Genomic DNA, 16,824 nt, shown 5'->3' with positions numbered 1-16,824 from the left:
CAAGTTCAACAAAAGTAGCTTTAAGTCTCAGTCTCATAACAAAGCAACTTTAATCTTATTGCAGGTGTTCTTTCCAAGGTCATGTTTCAATCAACAGAGGGAGTTACAAAAATTTCATTCTTCTTCTTTTTTCCCCCACCACTAGATGTCCTCCTTAGCTTATTTATCAATGTCCAATATTTTAAACAAAGAATCTCTTCCACCCCGAGTAAATAACCCACCACTCATAAATCTTCCAGCTCTTATCATCAGGGATTCAACATTAATAATCTTCTAAGAGAAGGAAAGGAAACGATCTGCTCACCCAGATTCAACACGCTGTTGGAGTTCCTCTGAATTGTAATTCTCTTCTTCCCGCTGGAGACGTCAATGGCCGACGATAAAAAACAACCAGAGGGTCTTACAGTTCGCTCTGATTGGGTGCCCCCTGATCTGAGCTTTTGAAGTGCCCCTCCTCCTTCATTGCCTCTTCAAGGCAACTTTCGACCCTTTAAGGGTCGTTAGACGAAGAAAAAAATCAAGCTGGAAAGCCGAGCACTGACTTTTCCAACTTGTCTCAACACTGCCAAACAGGAAGTCCCCAAAACAATGAGTTTCTATGTACTCAGCCTTGTGTCTTCATTCCTGCTCACCAGAGCCCATGACTTAACAACTTCATTATTAGTGCTTCCAGTGAGCAATTTGGTTTTACTTCTAGTTTTGAATGAGTTGTTCTTGTTGTCAAAGGTATTCTTAACAATCTTTTCCATGACAATATTATGAAGACATCAGTTTTTCTTCCCAGCATTGTTGTGGGGGAAAAAAAATCTTCATTCAGCCTTTGAAATTATTTAGTTTTCACAACCATATTACAGCTACAAAATAATGGCCTTGACTTTATGTAGCTTTGTTATTAGTGCAATTGTTATGAAAGTGAATTTAGTAATCCATATTAAGGGGAAAAACTGTGACCATTTGCTTAGAACCTTATTCTTGGGAAATATGAATTCCCCTGTTGTGCCCCATTTAGATTCTAGAAAGTAGGAAAAGAGTGAATGCATCTTTTCAGTCAAAAAAGGTAGTGGTAATTTAAACTACATGCTTGACTGGAATTTGTGCACCTGCAGGAACAGATACATCCAGATACCTGAATTTTAGCACAGGTAGTCACCAACTTACAATTGTTCATTTAGTGACTGTTCAAAGTTACAACAGCACTGAAAAAAGTGACATGCCCATTTTCACCCTTACAACCATTGCAGCATCCCCATGTCCATGTGATAAAAATTTGGACACTTTGCAACTGGCATATATTTATGATGGTTGCAGTATCCCAGGGTCATGTGACTATCTTTTATGCACTTCTGACAAGCAAAGTCAATGGGAAGCCAGAATCACATAACTGTTATGTTACTAATTTAACATCTGCAATGATTCACTTAACACCTGTGGCAAGAAAGCTCATAAAATGAGGCAAATCTCACTTAACTATCTTGCTTAGCTACAGAAAGTTTGAGCTTAGTTGTGATCATAAGTCAAGGTCTACTAGAGGATATAAGTAAAGATTCCAGGAAAGGATCTGGAAGACTAGCAATATGTGTTTGTGACAGGCAACCTACTACAAGGTGGCAGAGATGGGATTTCAAAAACAGTAGGAACAAACTAATTAAGAGTTAAAAGCCAGTGTCCCCTGCACAATATTTGAGCATCCAGAACAAATACAACAACTTTGTCCACAGCAGCATGGGGTTTAAACCAATTAATAGAATAACAGACTTGGAAGGGACCTTGTAGGTCATATAGTTCAACCCCCTGCTCTATACCATCTCAGACAAGTGGCTGTCCAGTCTCTTTTTGAAAGCTTCTAGTGATGAAGCACCCATAACTTCTGAAGGCAAGCTGTTTCATTGGTTGATTGTTCTCACTGTCAGAAAATTTCTTCTTATTTCTATGTTGAATCTCTCCTTGATCAGTTTCCATCCATTGTTCCTTGTCTGGCCTTCAGGTGCTTTGGAAAATAGGTTGAGCCCCTCCTCTGTGACAGCCCCTCAAATATTGGAACACTGCTATCATATCATTCTTGGTCTTTCGCTTCACTAGATTAGCCATGTCCAATTCTTGCAACTGTTTTTCATGTTTTAGCCTCCAGCCCCCTAATGATTTTTGTTGCTCTTTTCTGCACGCTTTTCAGAGTCTCAACATCTTTTTTACTGTGTGGTGATCAAAACTGGATGCAATATTCTAGGTGTGGTCTTACTAAGGCTTTAGTAAGGTTCCTGAAAGGGACGCGGTGGCTCAGTGGGTTAGGACGCTGAGCTTGTCGATCAGAAGGTCAGCAGTTTGGCGGGTCGAATCCCGAGTGCCGCATAACAGAGTGAGCGCCTGTTACTCGTCCCAGCTTCTGCCAACCTAGCAGTTCGAAAGCACTTAAAAATGCAAGTAGAAAAATAGGGGCCACTACGGTGGGAAGGTAACAGCGTTCCGTGCGCCTTTGGCGTCTAGTCATGCTGGCCACATGACCACGGAGACGTCCTCGGACAAGCACTGGCTCTTTGGCTTTGAAACGGAGATGAGCACCGGCCCCTAGAGTCGGAAACGACTAGCACGCTTGTGCGGGGGAACCTTTACCTTTACCTTTAAGGTTCCTGACCAACCTAGCTGATAACTGTCCCTCTTTCCATTTTTTGTACTTATCTTTTTTTTGTACTTGTCTTTTAGTTTATCAGAAAGATATTTGTTCAACCATGCTGTTTTTTTCTTGGGGTTCTTGTTTGTCTTTTTCAGTGGTATTATGATGGATTGGGCAACTGCAACAATGCACATATACCTCTAGAAAATTCACCTACACAGAGTGGCATTGGGCTGTATGGGAGAAGGAGGCATTTGCTGTGCAATAGGCATTGCTAACCTGGCGCCACTTCCTAGAGGGGAGTAAGATACCCTTTGAAGTGTGGGATGACCATAAGAACCTTGAGGTGCTAAAAGCCCCACACAAATTATCCCCCAAGCAAATTTGATGGGTGCAACATTTTAAATGCTTTATCATCTCCCTCAAGTATATTCCTGGAGGAAAAAACTTCCTGGCTGACACCTTGTCTAGGATGCCATAATATAAAAGCTGTTGGGAGGAGGTGGTAAACACTATCATCCTCTTTTCAAAAAGCCTCTCAAGTCACCACTAGACATCAAGCCCAAAAGCAATCCATCAGCCATGACAGCAGCTTAACCCAGAAACTCAGAACTGAACTGAAATCTGACCCGTGGTTCAAAGACAACAGACAACTGTTAACTTATAGGGATGAACTAGCATGGAAAGGTTCTAAGTTGTACCTTCCTAGCACCCTCATGGTTTAAGCCATGCAACAAAGCATGATGCTAAGCAAGCCAATACTTTGGATTTTTAAAAGCTTTACACTTAGTAAGGCGGCAAATCTGGTTGCCTGGGTTGAAAAAGGACATTGAAAGCTATGCTAAAAGCCATGCAATTTGTGCCATCAGGAAAAAAAAGACCAGGAACCCTCCCCTGGGTTGTTACAGCAGGTAGTGGAACCATCCCATCCCTGGGAGGAAATTGCAATAGATTTCATCGTCAAACTTCCTGAAAATAGTGGAAATTCCATAATTTGGACTGTCATTGATCTTTTCTCAAAACAGACTTACTTTATAGCCTGCCCTGGTCTGCCCTCCACTGAGAGACTGGTGAAGCTGTTTTTAAAATGTATCTATTGGCTCCCTGAAGTGCCAAGAAGAATCATATCAGATTGAGGGGTCCAGTTCACTGCCAAATTTTGGAGGGAGTTTGTGAAGCTGATCAGATCCACCCAGGGGCTCATCTCAGCTTTTCATCCAAGTACAAATGGAGCTGCTGAATGAGTGAACACAATGGTGGAGTAATACCTGAGATGCTATGTTAATTATCAGCAAACTAACTGGGCAGATCTTTTGTCTTTTGCTGAAGTGGCATACAACAATACTGTTCACAGCAGTACTGGAATTACTCCTTTTAAAATAGCTATAGACACAGAGTTTGTACCTATGCCTGAATATCCTCAGTAACCCCCCTCCTCACAAACACTAACCAAGTGGATAAACACACTGCAGAGCACTTGGGCAAACGTCAAACGTGCCTTAGTGAAAGCCACAAAGATTCAAAAGGAGCAAGCACATAAGAGGAAATCCCCTCAGAAACCATTTCATATAGGAGAGAAAGTCTATCTCTCAACCAAATAAGATTAAAACTGCCTTGTAAAAAGCTGACACCTAAATTTATTTGTCCTTTCCCCATTGTAAAAATTATTGACCCTGTCACTGTTGAGCTAAAACTCCCATGACTATTGGGAAAAGTACATCCAGTTTTTCATTGTAGTTTGTTGAAACCAGTTATAGAATCAACAGTGAGACCAATACCTCAAACTGCCCCAGGTCCTATTATAGTGAAGGGTGACACCCATTATGAAATAAAATGAATTCTTGACTCCAGACTGTATAAAGAGAAGTATCTAGTATCTAGTTCAATGGAAGAGTTACCCTTTGCCAGAAGCTACATGGGTGAAGAATAGAGATGTAAAGGCAGAGAGGTTAATACAAAAGTTTCATGACAAACATCCCCAAAAGCCTAGGGAACCATCAGGAAACAGAATAGAGGATTGGCAAAACAAAATGTGTATCTATGCTTGTTATCTTTCAGGAACTACTTTATCTTTAGGGAAGTCTGTCTATCAACTTCTGAAATGAGCCTGGCTGAAGCCATCTTCATCTAAGTTATCACATAGGTTGTGGAGGAGGGGGAAAGAAAATGAAAATATGCTAGACTAAACACAGAGCAGTCCCTTCCCACAGGTGCTGGAAGAAGGAGTTGGTTTCACTTTTGACCATGCCGATATTATGTATCCAATAAACATGTGCTCTGAGGAAACTAAACACAGAGCAGTCCCTTCCCACAGGTGCTGGAAGAAGGAGCAAAGATGAGTTGCAGAGCCTGCCAATTACTTTTATTGGCTAGCATGATTTATAGCATAATAGAGGGGAGGGGAATTTTACATTTAATTCTGTTGAATATCTAGGGAAACATTTAGAGTTGGTTTCACTTTTGACCATGCCGATATTATGTATCCAATAAATATGTGCTCTGAGGAAACTTCAAACCTTGGAGTTCTGATTGATGTGGTTTCATTAGTCAGAACCTTGACAAAGTATATACATAGAACAGGGCTTTTCAACCAGTGGTACGGGTACCATCTGTGGTACATTGGCACCTGGCAGGTGGTACGTGACCATCCTAGAAAAATGGTAGCAGGGGAGGGGAATGAGCCGAACCGGTGGCAGCACCGCACAAGCCTAAGCGAGAGATGGCTGGAGCTGCAGGGCTGTCAGGGCTCAGTGGAAGTGCCAGGATCAGTGCTTCTTCAGGACTGTCAGGGCTCAGTGGAAGCACCAGGATCAGTGCCAGGCTCCAGCTGAAGCTCAGTGCTGATCCCAGCATGTCTGCTGAGCCAAGAAGAAGTGCCGATCAGCTGGAATATTGCAGCATCTCCAGGATCTTGTGATTTACATTCAAATGTTTGGCAACTGATTCATATTTATGTCGGTCACAGTGTCCCAGGGTCATGTGAAGTGACCAAAACCTGTTGCCAACCACCCAGCAGATGGGGGGGGATAAAAACCAAACAAACCCCCCCCACCACCACTGCCAATCCTCAACAGAAATGCTCACAACAATGAAAACCTCAGACAGGAGGAAGAGTGCCATTGAGCGGGCAGGCAGGTGTCTTGCTTGGCTATGGCTTGGGGGGGCACTTTTTTCAGTGCCATTGTAACTTCAAACACTCACTAAGCAAACTGTTGTAAGTCAAGGACTACCTGTACTTCATCACTTTTTTTTCCTTTTTTTTTGATCATCGAGTTTTTGACACCTTCCTAGGCGACTGGTGGTACTCGTATGTTGGCATATCCTAAAAGTAGTACAATGGGTGAGAAGGTTCAAAAGCCCTGATATAGAACATGTTTTGCAGATCACAATAATATCAGAGTGGATTGGGGGAAAAATTGAAAATGAAAATGTAGATTTTACCACAGGTTTTTAAAAGGGAAAAAATGTCTAATTTAGAAATTTGATATTCTAACAGCTGATTTAGAAATTCCAAAACTTAAGGGGAGATGTCTAGTTTAAAAATTTTAAATTCTAGCATTTCATATAAAATGTCAAATTTTAAAATGTTCAGTATTGAATGGGGCTTAAATGCAATGATCATTCTTATCCTGGTTGGACTTCTAGCATTGCTCCAAGGGGCTGGTGGACTGTGGCTGCTGCCAGACACCATCGGCCCCGGCATGCTCACCACCACTTGTGCTGGCTATGCCCACCCCCGGGCTTATTTTTGGAGTAGGGCTTATTTTCATGGAAACATGGTAGTACATGGATGGCTATGTTTTTTAAGTAAATAAATAATAAAATAAATAAATATAGGCTTTTAATATCTATTTCATTCTGACTGAGATGCCAGCAATGTTGTTAAAAACTGGCCTAGAGATTTCAAGAATTTCTTGGATTTAAAGTAAAAACTTTAATGAATTCCTGAATGCTGCAAATATCATGTGCTTGAAAAGATGACAGTGAATTTAGTATGGGGTGAGGAATGTGTAACCTGAAATATTACTGCTGTTTATAGAGATTCTCACAAAATATTAATTCTATGTAATTTCCATCTCTTCTTTCTTCTCAGCCTTCTTTTTTGTCTGAGTTTGCTGCTTCTTGATTAAAATGCTGCATTTAACTTTGAATTAACCTGATGAATATAACTGAAAGTAAAACTTCTCTGATCAGCACTTTGTGTGATGAGCACAGATGGATTGAGAAAGAAAGCTTTCAGATTGAGTATATTTTGCTTGCTCAGTTGCTAATGGCACCATTTACCGGTACGTGCCTCACTAACTGTCACTGTTTAGGGTGGTTAATAATGATACACAGTCTACACTTTCAAGAGATAATAACAATAAATAAATAAATGCAGCATATACAGTACTGCTGCAAAAAAAATTCTTCCTTTAGATATAAAGCTTGAGGAGCAGCAATGGGTTGCGGAGAGCATATCCTGCGGACTCTCGAGTGTGCTTTCATCCAGATAAAAAAGCATATCTAATTTTAAAATGCTAAGGTAAAAACAATGGAAAAATCCTGCCTTTGCTTAAGATGTAGAGACACATTGGCAATTAAGGTAAAACTCTCAAGACTATTAAAATGGATGAACCAATATCTGATTCAGATATAAAGCACAGTTCTTCTAGTTTCTAGTTCCATTTCTAGTTCCAAAAGCATCCTACTAATCATTAGTATGAATTTCAGTGGCTCCAGTCTTATCAGGCCTCCAGTCAGAGTAGGACTGGAGTGTAATGGTAAGACTATGTAAAATATATGCTTGCTATCTAAAGAGAAGCTAAGCAGAAGAGGTTATTCTCTGTCCAACAGATTCCAGCTATATGTTAGATTTTTAAAAGCTCTCAGAAGGTTATATACTCTCTATCTTCCTTTATGCTCTTGCAGCAGAGAAATACAGTTATTAAATTACGCCATGCCCCCAATATGGCATTTTAAATTATTTCTATAGAACTTAATCTGATGTCTTGCTGAAAAGTTGTCTTGCTAGGTCAATTGTGTTCTCCTCAGACCCTCTTCAGCAGTCTGATTTCTGCTATAAACTGATTTCATTCTATTCCCTAAGGCATCCACAGAGGAAGCCTAGAAGATTCCAATACTTGAATAAATTCAAAGTTCCCATGTCAAAAATATGATAGAAATTGGTTAGAATAGCTGAAAAGCTGAGCAACTGGCAATGATGATAGGAAGAGTACCTTTTCTTAACTTAATCTAGTTCAGAATAACTGTGTCCTTTCGTAGAGAAATCAGAATTGGCCACATTCATTCATTCCCAGTGATCTTCAGATTAGATTAATGTAATGGGTGCACCGTTTTAACATTCATTAACATAACTTTCATTATTTTTTCTGCTTGGCAAAGTGAAATAACTGAATCCCAGAATTTATAAATAACAATTACCTTAACTAATGACCACTTTAGGCACTCCATTTCCATTTTCTCTTTTCTCTTTTTCCAGTCTATTGTATAAAATGTATTATAAAAGTGAATATGAGGCATCCTTAGAATCAAGTAAAAAGTGTGTGAATATAGTTTTAATAAGTATTTACATATGCAGAATGGCAAGTGTTATAGGTGTCATATTCGATGCCAGAAATATTTTCAATAACTGCAAAATTAGATAATTGAAAGGAAAGAGTCTCACGTCTTTCAGAGTGGAAATGGCTGCTTTTTCTCATTACAGATAAGCCCCCTCTAAAAAAAAGACCAAAATTTATAAACAACTTAGGATTCATACTGGGGAAGTTGACTCTGTAGGCTGAACAGACAATCCTACTGAGTGAGACTCTCAGCTGTTGTCATATATATGACATCAAGCTGAGAGTTTGGCCCATTGACTTTTAATGGAACCACAGTAGAGAATTATAAGCTGAATTGAGTTCTGCTTCATACATTCTTAGCAAATGCATGAATTAAGTGGACAAAATGTAAGGAAGAGCCAGCTGGATCTACTGATTTTAGGTGCACTGTTTTGCAACATTGCAAGCTTCTTGCAAGAGAAAGTAGAAGCCATGGTGTTCATTTTGTTTTGTTTTCTGGCTGGTAACAGAATAGAATTTTTGGAAGAAATATTGAATGTATAGGATGGTAATTAATCCACAGTGGGGGCAATAATACAGTGTTTCCCTGAAAATAAGAACTATCCCAAAAAAATAAGCCCTAGCTTGATTTTTATGTTTGTGCCTAATATACTCCCTACCCCCAAAGCAAGCCCTAGTTAAGACCCTGCCAATCCGTCCCAATCTGGTTGCTTGAGGTGACAGGAGGTGCATGCACAAAAATAAAGCTAAGGTGGGAGTGAGGGTGGAGCTGGCCCACTCACCCTGCACCCGCTTACCTCAGAACTACCACAGTCAAGCCTCCCATGCCCCAACACCTGCCTTGATTCATGGCGGCAGCACCAACAGCCCTGTCCAGCAAGAGCCTGCATAGCCACCACCAGCCCACTTCTGCAGCCACTTGCGTGTGTCTCCCCCAGCCTGTTTTGCCAGCAGATGCCTTCAGGAAAGGTCTCTGCAACCTAGAATGGAGCCCCGGGTTGATATGTGCAAAGCCCCCCAGTCTCTGTTTTGCTGGCAGAGGCCTTTTCCTGAAGGCCTCTGCTGGCAAATGGAGGCCAGGGTGCAACATGCATGTCAACGTGAGGCTCCATTCTAGGATACAGAGCCATTTCCTGAAAGGCCCGTTCCAGTGAAGTGGAGGCTGGGGTTGACATGCACATCAACCCGGAACTCTGTTCTGGGCTTCAGAGGCCTTTCCTAAAGGCCTCTGCCAGCAAAACAGAGGCTGGGGAGAGGCACACGAGTGGCGGCAAGTGGCCGCAGAAGAAATGGGTCAGTGTTGACCATGCAGGCTCCTATTGGATGGGGCTGTCAGTGCCACCCCCCTGAAGTGAGACAGTGTGGGGGGAAAGACATCCCCCGAAAATAAGACATGATGCCTTTTTTGAGGCAAACAAATAAAATAAAACAAGGTCTTATTTTCAGGGAAACATGGGTAGGAGGGATTTTACAGGCATGAAGAAAGGCAACCTACTTAGAAAAAAATCCAGATTCAAGCCTAGAAGAAGGCAATGGCAAACTATTTCTCTATTGTCACCAAGAAATTATATGGATGTGGTTAACAGCTGGACATCATTGAATGCCATATAGTGAAACTACCAGGTTATTTTTATTTTTTTTATTTTAATCCCATTTATATCCCGCCCTTCTCCGAAGACTCAGGGCGGCTTACAATTTAAGCACAAACCAATGTGCTTAGCAATAGCCTTCATTCTATGTATATGCCTGCTTATTAGGGCTTTCCCCCCCCCCCAAGCGGCATTATTACAAAGTCAGCTTATTGCCCCCAACAGTCTGGGTCCTCATTTTACCTACCTCGGAAGGATGGAACGCTGAGTCAACCTTGAGCCTGGTGGGATGCGAACCTGCACTAATTGCAGGCAGCTGGTGTTACTTAAGGAGGCATTAGCCCACTGCTCCACCAAGGTTAGAAGGCACTTCTATAACTATTGGGCAAAAATTCAATATTTCACAAGTATATTTTGAGGTGGTTTGCTTACCTTTTCCAGATCTTATTCATGTTAACTATTGCAACGTGGTAGTAATGTACTGGCCATTTTTGTTTAAAATCACTTGTTTAATGTCTGATCATTTGCTTAATGTCTGACCTACTTTTTTCTGTTATGTAACGGTTGCTGTTACTGAGCCAGACTTGCTGTCTCCAGGCTGATAATTAGGTTTGGGGCGGGAAACCATTACTTTAAACCTATTGGTCGCTGCTTAGAGGCCAACCGTATAATTAGCTGCACAGCAGCCATTAGGTTGCTTTTGTTCTGAGTTAATAAATTTATTTGCTGTTTCAACACCTCGTCTCACTTATTGCCTAAAGAACCAAAGATATAACAGTGGCCTAAGGTTATCCTGCATTTGCTTTCAGGAGTAGAACTGCTGAATAATTATGAATAATTTTGGATCCAAGGAAGATAAGTTCTCAAACTAATTTAATTTCCTCCTGGCTGATTTTAAATGTCTGATGTCAATCTGTCCTTATCTTTGTTTTCCTGATGTTAAGACTCAATCCTATTTTTTCACTTTCGTCCTTGAATTTTCAGATCATTTTTTCCAGGTCTTCCTTATTTTAATCAATAGTGTTGTATCTTCTGCATAACTCAAATTAATTATGGTTCTTCCCCCAATCTTCATTCCAACATCAGGCAGTTCCAGATCTAATTTCTGTATGATCACTGCAGCATACAGACTGAACAAAAAAGGTGATAAAATACATCCCTGTCTAACTCCCTTACTGATCCTGAACCAGCTGTGTTGCCATAAAGTTTTCTCACTGTTGCCTCCTAATCAGTGTAGAACAGGGGTCTTCAAACTTGACCCTTTTATGACTTGTGGACTTCAACTCCCAGAATTCCTCAGCCAGGCATGCTGGCTGAGGAATTCTGGGAGTTGAAGTCCACAAATCATAAAAGGGCCAAGTTTGAAGAGCCATCGTGTAGAATGATCTGATCAGTCTGATCAGGCGAGTTGGAACACCAAGATCATGCAAAGCTGCCCATAAGCGATAAAACACATATAAGGAGCCTTTTGATGTTCACATAACTTTGCCATAATCCATCTAATATTGGCAATGTGATCTCAAGTACCACACCCCTTTCTAAAGCCAGCTTGTATGGATGGAAACTGATCAAGGAGAGATTCAACCTAGAAATAAGGAGAAGTGTTCTGACAGTGAGAACAATCAACCAATGGAACATATTGCGTTCAGAAATTCTGGGAGCTTCATCACTGGAAGCTTTCAAAAAGAGATTGGACTGCCGTCAATCAGAAATGGTATAGGGTCTCCTACTTGGGGGCAGTGGCGTAGCATGGGGGGTGCAGGGGGGGCCAGCCGCACCGGGCGCAACATCTGGGGGGGCGCATTAGATGCATTTTACTTTAATTACATCAGTATTTTCATAACAAACATGTGCTTAGGGGGTAAGGGTTTCTTTAACTAATCTAGTGGAAGAGACTCGAGTGCTAAAATCCACGGGTTAGGGGGTGCAAATTACTTGCCTTGCCCCGGGTGCTGACAACCCATGCTACGCCACTGCTTGGGGGTGGGGGGTTGGACTAGGTGACCTGCAAGGTCCCTTCCAACTCATGCTATGCTAACAGTTCAGGAATCCATTTGAAAGCATCTCTAAAAGATAAATCTTCAAAAAACCTGCAGTAAAAAAATAGTGTGAAGAAAAAAGGAGAGCCATAACCAATTATTTTCTTGAGAATTGATCACATTGAAGAAGATAAGCCAATATAGAAAAAGACAAAGAGGCATGAGAAAAGAAGGCAAGGTAAAACAACTTACCAAAAGTTAATGCCTGTAAGTTTTAAACAAGGCCAAATGATCAAACTAACTCCTTTGGAGCTGTTTCTCTATATTCCCTGATTCTTTGTTTCATCATCACTGCTGGATTCTGAGTTTGCAACTCATATGGGATGAACTCACAAGGGAAGCAAGATACCGATTGTGGCCTTCCTTGTGGCTATCTTAATGTGCATTCTCTGATCCTTGAGTTAGTGGAAAAAGTAGCCTTTGTGGGCAGTGAGATGGGAGAAGTAGAAGTAGAGAATCCTATACCAGAAAGGATCCTCTATCTCCTCTTTTTACTGGGCAGTCTTCTCTTAACTTCTAAGCATGTGGTGGGGGCAGAAGCTGCCCAATAAAACAGGAAATATTCATGTTATCTCAGAATCATTGTATCATATCTTTAAAAAATCTTGGAGCACTGGGGAATTACCAGAGGATTGGAAAAGAGCTGATGTGGTTGCATCTTCAAAGAAGGGGAAAAATGAACCCTGGAAACTACAGACCCATCAGCCTGACATCAATACCTGGGAAGATACTGGAGAAAATAATAAAAAACAGATCTGTGAGCATCTAGAAATAAAGTTATAACCAGTAGCAGCACAGGTTTGTTAAAAACAGATCATGCCAAACCAATCTTATTTCATTCTTTGACAAAGTGACTAAATTAGTAGACCAGCGAAATGCTGTAGATATAGTATATTTAGACTTCAGCAAGGCATTTGACAAAGTAGACCACAACCTACTTCTTGGTAAGAAAAATGTGGGATAGGCAGCATTACCACCAGATGGATTTGTAACTGTCTGACAAACCATACATAATGAGTAGTCCTTAATGGTACTACATCTATATGGAGGGAAGTAAGCAGTGGGGTACCACAAGGCTGTGTCTTAGGCCCAGTTTCAATATCTTCATAAATGACTTGATTTGCAGATGACACTAAGCTGGCAGTAATAGCCAACACCCCAGAAGACAAGTTCAGAATCCAAAAAGATCTTGACAGACTTGACAGCCCTGTTAAGTCATGGGCTCTTGGGAGCAGGAATGATGACACGAGGCTGAATACAGGATAACTCATACTTTTATGTATGAACTGTACTGGAACTTGGGCTGCAACCAGTCACAATATATAGTCTAGTCTAGCTAGCCCCTAGGCAGTAGCCAATAGGTTTGAACCCACTCTTGCCCCCTAACCAATTGCAGGACCGGAGACAGCTAGTCTAGGTTGCTGGAGAGCCGTTAGCTGCTCCAGCAATGCACGTGGTGTAACACCACAAGCCCAATACATAACACCCCTTCCCCCCTTAGTTCAGACTATGACAACCATGATTTAGTCTTGGGGGCGGAGTCAAGATGGTGGAGAGGCAGCAAAGGCTGTAAAGAGCTCCTCCAAAAGTAAAAGTTTTATTTTATTTTACTTTATTTTTATTTTAACTTTTTAATCTCTTTTAATATTGTATTTTAACCTACCTCTTTTAAACTTTTTAAACCCATTTTTAACCCATTTCAACCTTTTAAACCATAGTTTTAAACTTATTTTTAAACCTGTTTTAACAAACCTGAATGGGGAAAAGAAGGAAGAGACAGCACTCTGCAGCAGAAAGTATATCCAAGCCTTTGAAGCAGCAGAAAATGGAGGATTATATTGCAAACAGACAGTCTGCTCCAGTAAGTAACTCATTCGCAGGCACCTTATCAGATAAATTTAATTTATGTGACTCATTGGAATGGGACTTACAAACCGAAGTGGAGAGCAGACAGCATGTGGAGTTGTCTTCCTCCCTCTTGGAGAATGGCTCCTCTCCTTGGAATCTGGCAACAGCCTCTTTTACACAGGAGGGAGATGTGGCAAATTTGAAGGGGGAAAATGTGACAGACTTCCTTTCTAGACAATGTTTGCTTACAGCTCAAACTGTAAACTCAATATATAATCTCTTGTCAATTGTCATGGATAAGGTTGATTGTCTGAAAGAGTCTTTTGCAGAGTTTGTTAGGAGCCACCCAAATACTGTGGAAGGACTTGGGAGGATAACCATGGACAGACATGGGATGGCTAACTCAGAAGGTGAAAGTAGAGAAGGACCTTGTTCTCCTCCCAAAAATTTGAACACCTACAGAGAAAACACTCAATCAGGCAAAGGTCTAAGAGATGACCAATATAACTACAGTCTGCAAACTAACCAGGTTACTTTGCAAATTTATGACAAGAGAGTAAATAGAGGGCGTTGGAGCAACAGAAAAGCTATTAGGCTGTCTCTGAGCCAGCTGCTCCGCTGTGAATTCACTCTGATAGATCTACTACATGCAGAGTGGCTGCCAGCAAGAACACAATGTATGAGAATTCTCCTATCATTCAAGCAGCCCACAATTCCCTCCATGCTCTTCAGAATGAAGCCCTTTCTGAGCTTTTTCTCAATATTTCCAATAAGGGTCTTTTGCTCAGAAAAAGTGTGCCCACTCCTGAAACAGCGTCACCAAGAGGGAACTGTCGCTTTAAATCTAGGCTGCAACAGCCCTCACACTACTAGGCCTGAGGCTGCTGCAACTGAACGGACCCTGAGAAAGCAAAGAAGCAATATACGAACTGTGTTACCCACAGCTGCAGGAACTGCTGAGGATGTGCCAGAGGAAATGTTGATTGACCTATTCAGTGCATTGCCAGAACCTGAGCAAGTTAACATCATTCAAAGATTGGACGACCTAAAAGAGGCACTGACAATAACCCAATCTACAGCAAAGCCTCTATTTAATTTGGCTCCACTAAACACGCAACCTTGTGACAAGATATTTAATCAACAATCTGCCTTTACCTCAACAGTAAAAAAAGGTGTTGTCACACAGGCTGAGAGTGGAGTAACTGCACTGACTGACCCAGCCTCTGAGAAACAACCGAAAGACAAAGGGCTTCATCACACAGTGCCCCCTAAGCTGACAAACACTAAGGACATAATCCAGCTTCCATCCTCATTTGATTTAGAAGTTCCCACAACATCTTTTCACAAGATGAACCCTCAGCCAAGCCCCTCCAAAAATGGACATAAATCTACATTCATAGACTTAAGCCAGAGTACCTGCTCTTTGGAAAAAAAATCATTCTTGGAGCAAGAGCAGAGGCACACTGGCAACCGAGATATAGAGGAGCAACAACAAGTTCTGCAACCCACGAGGAGAAATATCGAACCTCACAACAACTGTGTTTATATGGGATTTATTCTTGACAGCTTTCAAGACTTATTAATCAACTCACATACAACTATAATAATAATAATAATAACAACAACAAACAACAACAACAACAACAAAAATAATAATAATAATAATAATAATAATAATAATAATAATAATAATAATAATAATAATAATAATAATAATAATAATTTCACTGTGGCTACAATGAGATAAAACAACATCTAATGAACAGGCTGACATTGCAGTAATGGCAGTTTCACAATGCACAAGTTTCTGTAGTTAGTGGTACACGTTTTACAACACTATACATCACTTTATCGTGTGGCCTAGAGTCATGGAGTTCCTATCACTTTGTGGTCTACCAGCTTACCCAGTGGGCTGGGTAGACCCATGTTTCCTTGGGCTCCTGTGTCAAGGGGAATCAAAATGCTCTGGCTGGCCTCCCCAGGTTGGCCCACCACAGAGTCAGTCTGCAGAGTAGGCACAGCGGTTACTGAAGTTTGGCTGGCTCGCTTCGTCAGGGGTTCCATGTTGCACTCCCGTGCTACCCAGTTCTTCCTCAGAGTCTATCTCCACTGAGAAGGAACAACCCTGGTGGTCCAAGTGAGGGCTGGCTTGGCCACAAGTTTGAGGACCTTGGGAAGGACTTCTGCCACAGTCCTCACTTAGTGACCATTCTGGAAACCTTTTCCTGAGTTGGTCGATGTGTCTTCTGACCAGTCACCCTCCCCCCAACCCCACTTCATAAGATAGGGGTCTGGATGCCTTGGTTATTTGATCAGGAACCCATAAATTCCCATGACCATAGTTCTTGGCCCAAACCCAATTGCCCATGCGCAACCCCCTCGGGGGGTTTGGTTGAGAGGCTTCTGTTGCCACTCTGTCTGGATGCAACCTGTCCAGTTTAGTAATCAAACGCCTCCCCCAATGTAGTTCAGCAGGACTTTTACCTGTAGCAGTGCAGGACGTAGAATGCTGGCAGAGTAAAAAATCTGCCAGTCTGTGATGCCAGTCACCTGTGACAATGTGCTTGAGTGCCTCCTTTGTTGTCCTCACCATGCATTTGGCTTGTCTATTAGAAGATGGATGAAATGGTTCAGACGTAGCATGTCTGATGAGATTAGCTCTAAGAAAAGCCTGAAATTCAGCAGCAGTGAATTGGGCCCCATTATCAGAAACTAAGACATCAGGCAACCCATGTGTTGCAAAGAGTTTTCTCAGCACCTGGATGTTCCTAGCAGTAGTCATGTTAGGAACTGGAATTACTTCCAGCCATTTTGAGTGGCTATCCACTACTATCAGGAAAAGCTGTCCTTGAAAAGGCCCAGCGTAGTCTATGTGAATCCTAGACCAGGGAGTGTGCGTTTCCTCCCACCTGTGAACTGAGGCCTGAGGCATTTCAGGCCTAGATTGCTGGCATGTATAACAACCATGGACTTGACCCTCGATGGCCTTATCAAGGCCAGGCCACCAAAGGTAGCTTCTAGCTAAGGCTTTCATTCTGACAATGCCTGGATGGCCTTCATGTAAGGAGTATAAGACCCTGTCCCTTAGGGAAGTGGTAATTATGACTCTGTTCCCCCATAAAATGCACCCTTTATGTGCAAACTCATGCCTCCTGACAAAATAACTTTGAAATTCA

The sequence above is a fragment of the Vipera berus genome (assembly GCF_964194415.1).
Source record: "Vipera berus genome assembly, chromosome: 5".
Taxonomy (NCBI): Eukaryota; Metazoa; Chordata; class Lepidosauria; order Squamata; family Viperidae; genus Vipera; species Vipera berus.
This window is presented reverse-complemented; position numbering follows the sequence as displayed.